Raw genomic sequence first — 10,643 nt, forward strand, 5'->3', positions numbered from 1 at the left:
TGAATAGATTGGAATATTTCTTTTAAAATCCTCTGATATATTATACAGCACATAAATGATCTATATTTGTTGCTTTTCTAGTATTCAAAACTGAAAAAAAAATATAAGTGAAACAAAATTGAAAGCGAAACATGTATCAGTACTGAAACACATAAAGAGCTATATATCCAAACAAAATAATAGCCAAATCCATCAAAAATCAATTTCCCTTAGGTAGTTTTTTAGTAATTTCTGAATTTGCGACTGGACATTTTAAGAAAGGTATGAATTATGTGAGTACCGAAGTTATAACTACTGAGCTGATGAAAGGTTTATGGACTACTAGTCCGTCCGCAGCCGTATCGACCCAGTACAATACATTATTTAGATATGTAAATACGATTTACCTGATTTTTCAAATATTTTCATACGTTTTATCTAATTTTGGCACATTTTTAACGGATTATTGTTCATAATTTTACTCAATGATTGCATATGTTCTATATGGGTTCTTTTTAATGAATATTGCATATGTGAATTTACTTTTTATCAGATTATTGCACATACGTGTTTATTAATTTCACCGGTTTTCTATATTAGCGAAAATGTTAGATATAAAAGATAACGAAGTGAACTTTTGCTTTACTGTTTTTGTTTTCAGAGAACTTTTTGGAAGGGCGATTATCTTGTCACCATTTATTTCACAAAAGTCTGGTGTAGAACGTGTTTAATGATGTTCGGTTATTGTAAGTACACATACACATATTAAATCAATGAATGAGTTATGTGGATTTAAACATTTATTTGAACATAATTGTTCGTGTACAATGCAGGAAAAAAAATCGTTTTTAACTTTAATTCGCGGATTGGCTTTGAAATGTTTTAGTGTAAGCTCTCATTATGGCGACAAATCAAGAGAAGCGCTTGGAACGCACACACGTTTTAAATTTACTAGAACTGTTAACGCTTTGGAGTTTTTCTTAAACTACACACATAAGCATTAACAGATGCTAACAAGTTATGAAATTATTGCTGGTACTAATAAATCTATGATTTTGATAAATACTTGAAAAACATATTTTTCTTGATAACTTTCGAAGAACCATTTAAATGAGAATGAAACATTTATCGGTTGTATATCTTGACTTTATACTACTATAAACAACAACAACAAATACTTTATTAAGAGCCTCTACTAAAAGCATTTGAGTTTTAGTTTAAACATATTTATTTGCATAAACACAAATTGGATGAGACACAAGTCAAACAGACTTATAAAAGTCGAAGACTACAGTTATTACACGTTTTCTTAAAAAAATATACTTCATGGAAAATTTTGGCTGTGAAATAGCAAACTCTGTCGTCATGAAACATAAACAAAAAATTCTTCATTACACAAAATATTAAAACTTCTTTCTACATTACCTACACTGTTAAAAAGATCTTTCGCAAATCTGCATATTCTGCGCATTTTAAGAACACATGTTTTCTTTCACAGTTACGTCTTAATAATTATAATTGATCGCTAGATCTCAGAATTCATTGAGTTACTTAATCCTGTTCACTTAATAATATTGTTCGCAAGCCTTCATCGAATTTGCCTTTATAAAACAGTAATTGTTCCAATTCCTGATTAAATCCACGCGGAATTTCTTTCCTAGAACAGCACGAACAGCACGATGAAAGTGAAGGACGTTTCGTCTCTTTCCACATATCCCACATAGCCAAGCACTGGAAAGAAATAAAACATAAAGAGTAAGTAAATCTTGTATAATTAGTATTTCAAACTTAGACGATATTGAATTGTTGAAAACAACAGAATGATGTTAAAATCTCGTTAATTAATTGAAATATACAAGTCAAGGTAAAATAAACGCCGAGAGTACCACCTCGATATGGTAAGCATAAAACTTTTCTCGTTTCCTCCTAAATCAATTTTGATGACTTATTGAATATATAAAACATTAGACCAATCTCTCTCTCTCTCTCTCTCTCTCTCTCTCTCTCTCTCTCTCTCTCTCGACAATTTACCCCTGTAATCTAGGGACATTGGACATAACAGCGTTATAATGAGGACAACTATTTCCGGGCTCGCCTGAACAGACTCTCATGGGTTATTTGTTTTGATTAACAAACCATATCATTCTTGTGACCATTAGTTGACCATTCAAAGGAAAAAATGTTTTTGAACGTCCTCACTAAGAAGAGATGAAGTCTTTCCGAATAACAGGGACTTGTGCTCACAACAAAGATATATCGTGCTAGACAATGTTTACTATTACAAACTGTACTGACACACAGAGCCCCTTAAGTGCCAAAGATGAAATTTAGAATATTTATGCGCACAACTTTTAATCTTGTGTGCACAACTTTGTTTATGAGTACAAGGCTTAGTATATTCACCAATGTACAAAAGCTTTAAACACATTCTTTAGAACCAACAATGTCATTGCAGATGTATCTTCAATGAAGCACAAGTAGGATATGAAGGTCTTAGATCCAAGCACTGGAAGTCCGAATATTAAAATAAGTTGTAATTGGAAAACGTTATTAAAATCTTCTCCAGAACCAACAATGACAAGGCAGTTCAGTATATTTTGCATTTAGCATCACAGTCAGTGCCATTTCTTTTACTTTTTTCTTTTAATGTTGTAAAATGTTAATTTATTGAAACTGATTTAATCCAAATAATTTATAATGAACAAAAGCCTACCTTCGAGCTCAACCTGATAATAATGGACTTTTGACGAAGTAAATTCGTTGTTATATGGACCTGTTGAAGCTATAGCGACAAAGAACATAGTCTGAGGTTGTTATTTTGGTTTAGAAGGTCCATATCACACCGTTCAATCTTACCAAGGTGCTCGAGATATATTGACAGGGCTTACTAGTATACATCAATTTTCATGAAATTGACATGTTGTTGTAGATGTCTCGAAGAATCACGACTACAGCTTAACATTTAAATGGAGGAATCAGATTAAAAGTCAATTTTTGCCTGCTTTTACTTCATTGTTTGGCATATTTTGATCCAGTAAAGATCGGGCGCACAACAAATACATGTTTATATCTAAAAGAAATGTTTATTGGGGAATTATAACTAACATGTTAAAATATTTAGTTGTTGTGTGTTTGTGCTTTATACCTTGATGGTATGTTTAAATGTTTGGACCACAATTAATCCTGATCGCTCCTACAACTTTACAAAGATGTAGATTTATCGAGTCTGTTACAGCTTTTCTATAAAAACATTCAAAGCAAACCTTTGATCAACTTGCTTGCTATGTTTGTTTGGATGTTTGTTAACAAAATGTAGGTATTCTATTTCAGTCTGTTTACTATATAATGGAATTTGATTGGACAATAAACATAACTCCATTGCATGTCAATTTTTATTGTCCAAGCAAATTCCAGTATATATAAAACAAACTGAAACTCTGCCTACCTATTGTTTGCAAACATCCAAGCAAATTGATCATTGCATGCTTTTATAGAAGAGCTGTAAGGGGGGTGTCAGTAATCACTCATTGTTGAGCATTGCAAATACCATAAAAATGAAATGGAATCTTCGGTAGTCATTAAACAATTTCCTTTAGTAATAAAATGATCACACCAAATAAATAACACAACCAATTAATCATGAAAAATAACCCCTTGTGATCAAATATTCAGCCTCAAAATGTCTTGGTAATCCTGCAATTAAAAACCAAAACATAATCCGGAATCTTTATATACATACAGCAAAGAATTCCGACTTGAACTTACATTGAAGTGATATCGTTAAAAGCATCACTGTGACTTTCATGTGAAGAACAGCAATTTTACAGCAATAAAATTGCTGTCCCGTTGCTTTGGGTTTTGTCAAGTGTATGTAGTCATGAATTTATACACCATATTCATTGTTTCTTATTACTCGAACAGTTACTGTTAACCGACGATGACAGACCTACACATTATAAAAAATCAAATATTTGAACCAGTATAGACATTTGGGTAATTGGTGTGCAAGTAATTAAAAGTTGAGGGTAGTTTTTTTCATGATGCTCTACACATTACATAATTTAATGGATATGCAGACAAACATGCATCTATCAAAACTTCAAATTGGTAATTACATTAGTGTAAACATTGGGAAACAAGTTAGTACAACTAATATATTAATGATGTCCATTTTCCTAAATTATCGATAAGAAACTGTTAAATTATGTTCTAAATGAAGGATAATTTTCGTAAAACGAACTGAATTAAAATATCTGCCAGGGTTGCGTTCAATATCGTAGCAGCTACATAGTCAGATCTCAATAGGGCTACGCAGATTTTTGACTACTTAACGTGTAGCTAGCCTATCTGCCAAATAGATCCAGGTAGCAGCTGGGCTGCGTTCAATATCGTAGCGGCTACGTCGTGCTACGTAGATTTTCACTATGAACGTGTAGCTATATACTAGTTGTTACATAGATATTGATAGCAGCAACGTAGCGGCTACGTAGCTGCTACGATATTAAACTCAATCCAGCTAGGCTAGCTACACGTTCGGTAGTCAAAAATCTACGTAGCCCTGTGAAGCCGCTACGATATTGAACGTAACCCTGGTCTTTCAACATTAAGTCAGACGCTGAACAAAAGCATAAAAACTTCATCCTTAAACTTGTCAAAAATAAAGCTATGAAAAATCAAGAGAGAACATTTTCCCGCCAAAATTTCAATGGCTAATATCTCAGAAACAAGCACACGGACTTATATTTTGTTTTCGCCCTTTTTGGTTCCTTTATTAATCCCCTATGAAAATGTACTAATGTAATAAAAAGCTTGTTATTTTAAAACACGACAGAAGTTTTATGGAGTCATCTCGAATTTGAAGATTCATACAAAGGTTGCACCTATATATTAAGCAAAGACATATTTTTCCAGATAGTTCCAATTCTTATATTGGAATTTAATTCTACTTACTTTGACAACAGAACAATACGACGGGCGCCCATAACGGACCAGGAGTCGGTTACACAAAACAACTTACGACTAAGGCTTATCGTAAGTATACTGAATTGATCAATCTTAATTGTAAGTTTTTTTTTGTGAAACCGACTCCAGGAACCTGCGGCTTTCATCAAACATTCAGAATATATGATATAACTCCCTTGTTTTAACGGAGCTCGCTAATATCATATATTCTGGTTGTTAAATAATAAGTTATCAATGTTATTTGATGTTAACGTGGGGTAAATTTTGTATGCCATTATTTACGTATTGTATAGCTTGGATCCTATGTTGTCTTCTGGATTTCTAGTAACTTGGATGCTATGGAGCAGAAATAATTTACGGGTTGTTGCAATATGATGAAAAATCGGTACAAGGGTTGGGGAGCCGAATTGACGAAATGGACGTCGCTTTTTTGTTTACCTACTTTGGCAGGAAAAGGGGGAATGTCTATCTTTTATTCGTATTACGAAAAAGTCGGTAAATGTACTAGACAAGTGAACAAAGCAGAAAAAATCGCGTACTGCAACCCCGAGAAAAATCACTCTCTTAAAATTTCTCATAATTATCTTTCAACAGATTTACAATTCTTAGTTAACAATTTATTTTCGTTGACTACTATTTTCCGTCAAATCAGCATGGCTTACATGTTGACAACACCGACCTCAAAACTTAGATATGTTATTTGTTTTATTAAACTGCATGGTAAACAGCAAATTGGAAAATAGGTTTAGACCACGGTGATCATAAAGACGTTTCGGTCACACAGCCAGTTCGGACATTCTTTTGTAAAGTCGTTTCGGCCATGGTTTTTAAGAATATTCGTAAAATGATTATTGTTAATATACAATGAAGTTTTTGATTTACCGAACAAGATAATAATATGAGGTTTTTTTTAAAGCGAAGAAAATTTGTAAATTTAAAGTCCTTATCATAATGATCTCTCTGGTCATTTGTGAGTTCACGGCCGACACTCGACTAACCGAGAGATTGGTCGGTTAATCTATATTGAGTATGCGGCTATATCGGCGGTTGGTTTGTTAATCGGGTTGGCTAAAGTCTGTTAATCAGGTGTTATCGAAAAAATCATTGCAAGTTTAGTATGTTTCATTGTATAACTTTTTAAATATATTTTTATCATAAAAATTATTCATGTCTGACAAAACAAATCAATGCACTGAATCCAGTGGTGTAATTAATTTTTTTTTCTAGCTTCGATAAACGATCTATAAAACGAAAAGGAGGGTTTCTTATCAATAAATTTAAACACATTTAACACATACAAAATGTACACAAAATGACACGTTGGATGGATTTACTTGCATGCAATATTTTGAACATTGAAAAAAGACAGGCATTATGTTTGTTATCCATATTTTAAATTGGCATGAATGACGCCAATTTGTCATCTACATTAATAACAAGTATATAAATCAGAGATAAACATCGTAATGTAACTAAACATCGGTAAATAAAATATATTGGGATGCTAAAATATAAAGAATAGAAAAAGAATAATGAGTAAGATAAATAAAATGTAGAGAAAAGTGACATAACAATTTAAAGAATACCGAAGTAAACAACACCCCCAATCCGCACCCTCATGGTATACACGCGAATCTGGAGGGAGACGCATAATAAAGAATAATATATATGACAGTAGGGAGTGATGTATTACTAAACAAGATTGTGTCCTCAGTACACGAATGCCCCACTCGCACTATCATTTTCCATGTTCAGTGGACCGTGAAATTGGGGTAAAAACTCTAATTTGGCATTAAAATTAGAAAGATCATATCATAGGGAACATGTGTACTAAGTTTGATGTCGATTGGACTTCAACTTCATCAAAAACTACCTTGACCAAAAACTTTAACCTGAAGCGGGACAGACGGACGAACGGACGGACGGACAAACGGACGGACGGACAAACGGACGGACGGACGAACGGACGCACAGACCAGAAAACATAATGCCCCTCTACTATCGTAGGTGGGGCATAAAAAGAGAGAAAAAAATAATACGTGTTTAAGAATACAGACATGAAACACCCCTGGGTGTTGAGACAGTAACAGATTGCGATGAACTCAAATTGATGACAAATGCTAGAAGTTTACATGCGGACAACTACTGTTCTTCTCTGCACTTATGTAGAAAGGAACCAAACGGAATAAAATGAATTTAAACTTTATTAACCAAATGTAGCTGCATTCGATCTATTTCATTTACTTCTTTTGAATGATTTGTAAACAACATATGATTAAGTAATAGAAGAAAAGAACCAATTGGATGATGCTGACGAATTATGATTTAACGTCCAGTGACAAATATCATGTGAATATGAGAACGACAACACGTTATAAGTATCCTGTGTTGTATTAGAAAGACACTTTGAACAGACACATAAATAAAGGCTGATTGAAAACGTTAATAATACATTTATGCATATTCCAGCGGCCAATCCATATCACGCTATACTGAAGTGACACACCCTTCAATAAAATACAAAGAAAGTCAAAATGAAAATGCTCTTACTAAAAGGATACTGTTGCACTGTATTTTCATTTTTTTTTACTTAAGAAAATCTAATTCTTATTATTTTCAATGGGAAAATATAAAGGTAGAAAACTGTTGTCGTGGCTAAATAACTCTTAACTGACACAATTTTTATTTTCCAACCCATTCACAGACTTTATTTCCATAATTTTCACTAAAACGTGGTATTATTCATGTTATATTACAATTATGAAATATTTACTAATGTCAATATATCTTTTAGAATCTAAGTACTATTTTGTGTCCTTTAAATGATATTTAAAATTGTTTGTTTCGCCTTTTATTGGCGGATCCAGCAGGGGCGGGGAGGGGGGGGGGGTTCCGGGGGTTGGAACCCCCCTTTTTCTGGCCGATCAATGCATTTGAATGGGGACATATAGTTGGACCCCTTTGTCCTAGGTTAGGACCCCCCTTTTTTAAAATGGCTGGATCCGCCCCTGCCTCTTATTAAAAAAAATGATATACGTATGCGTATAAGTATAAATACTACATACTTGCGCGACGCCTTGTATCACAAAAGAGATACCAAAGGGACAGTCAAACTCATAAATCTAAAACAAACTGACAACGCCATGGCTAAAAATGAAAAAGACAAACAGAAAAACAATAGTAAACATGACACAACATAGAAAACTAAAGAATAAACAACACGAACCCTCATGCCTGGTTTAACCATTTCGAAACCAAACAAACAAATATTTTTTTTGAACAAACAAATATTTTATTTGCCAATCACGGCGCCCAGAATGAGCAAAATAATTATAATATAATTTTCAAACATAATGTAGAGTAAATTCAAAATAGGTTAAACAAAGTACATAATATGATTGATTTTGATTTGGTTGATTGATATAATATTAAAGAAAATGAAGTAGGCAATTTGTAAATAATAAACATATATAATACAATATGACCAATAGTCTGTTATTCTGGTCCCTTTATTGGACAGCACACCTCGTAGTAAATACTAATAATTTATCAAATGTAAAAGAAATAACTTATGTAAATGCATATTTGATCATACATAATTTTATATAGAGAAATCTAATTTAATATTGTATTACTGTTTATATTTAAAACCTCTAATAACTGACAAAATTATTATCAAAATGTTTTTATCTTCATTTCCCATTAGCCAAATAAAAAGAGATTTGTTATCAAGTTTTGAAATATTTTTATTTTTACTATATATTTTGCTTAGAATGGGATTTCTAACATTATCCAGAGTTTTACATGTTAGAAGAAAATGCATCTCATCTTCTATTTCCTCATTACAGAGTTTGCATATTCTATTTTCTAGTATATTAAAATAACGACCTTTTTCTTTTTCAAGTTTGTGAGCTCCAATTCTAAATCTTGTTAAAACACATCTTTGAATATATGGTAATTTCAATAAGTAAGGCTCAAAATTAAAATTTGGTTTAAATAATCGATATGTTCTAAGTTTATTTCCAGAGGTCTTATTTTGTCTTTTATCATTAAATAATTCTTTCTTCCATATGCTGCAATACTTTAAATATAATTTCTTTTTCACCATATTTCTAATGTTTATTTTTAGATGAGAGCACCTGATACTCTTTTAAATCAAGTAATTTTAAGATAGCATCAATACTACTAGCCCAACAATTCTTCCCAGCTTTCCTGTACAGCTTGGATCCTATGTTGTCACATAAGACTTTTTATATTTTTTATTCTATCAGTTTCAAAATGAGAACGTAATTAAGCGGAATTCCTACATGAGAACGAGTAAGAAATAAACCCCATTGATGTAACAGTCTCAGTGCAGAACAAGATCCAGTGGTTGAGAAGTTTTTCCTGGTAACTGTTCATTTATCATTGAAAACAAATAGTGCGTTTGCGTATATCATACCAGCTGTATACTCTTATACTGTTTTTTTTCCTTTCTATTCTCTGTTATAAAAAATATTCTTGTGTCCTCATATAGTTTTTGTGTATTTCACAGCATATACACACTTTATGACAAAATAACTTTGTGTTAAGTAATATTCCTTTTTAAAACAAACGGTCTGTCAAAATGTTGAATGCATATATGTATAAAATAAAATTGAGAATAAAAATGGGGAATGTGCCAAAGAGACAACACCCCTAAACAAATATATACTAGTTCAGTGATAATGAACGCCATACTGTACATAAGAAACTAAAAGTTAAAATAATACAATACTAACAAAGGCCAGAGGCTCCTGACTTGGGACAGGCGCAAAAATGCGGCGGGGTTAAACATGTTTGTGAGATCTCAACCCTCCCCCTATACCTTTAGCCAATGCAGAAAAGTAAACGCATAACAATACGCACATTAAAATTCAGTTCAAGAGAAGTCTTAGTCTGATGTCAGAAGATGCAACCAAAGAAAATAAACAAAATGACAACAATACATAAATAACATCAGACTACTAGCAGTTAACTGACATGCCAGCTCCAGACTTCAATTAAACTGATTGAAGAATTATGTCTTCGTCATATGAATATTAGGCACAATCCTCCCCGTGAGGGGAACCGTTTAGTATCATACCATCATAACATATATGAGAAGAACATAACCCGTGTCATGCCAACAACTGGTTTTTAAATAAATGTGTTTCGTTCCGATGCAAAGACCCTATAAGCATGATAAGTGAATCAATATCAACGCCAAAATATGCAATCCTTAATGACCTGACAACAGTATCGTAACTATATCCCTACTTAATAAGTCTATTTAAAGATTTTCAATCTTCTGAGGTGAATACTGACCTTTTGTGCTTTATAATGAATATTTCCATAATATATTGGATGTGAAATACCTAAACGTATAAGAAGTCTGCATGTTGAGCTATATTTACGAATGATGTCCTTATACCGATGATAAAATTTAGTAAACGTTTTGACTAGTTTGTGATATCGAAAACCCTGGTGTAATAATTTTTCAGTAATACATAAATTTCTCTCGTTGAAATCTAAAACATTGTTACATACACGAGCGAATCGTACAAGTTGAGATATATATAAACCATGGTGTGTATGGTTGTCCTGCGAGAGAACGTTCTGTGCTGGTGATTCGGTCCTGACGGGTGCTGGTGATCAATGAAAAAATGTAAACAAAGACGAAAATGATGATTTTTTACGTTTTC

The sequence above is a fragment of the Mytilus edulis genome, chromosome 13 (assembly GCF_963676685.1).
Source record: "Mytilus edulis chromosome 13, xbMytEdul2.2, whole genome shotgun sequence".
Classification (NCBI taxonomy): Eukaryota; Metazoa; Mollusca; class Bivalvia; order Mytilida; family Mytilidae; genus Mytilus; species Mytilus edulis.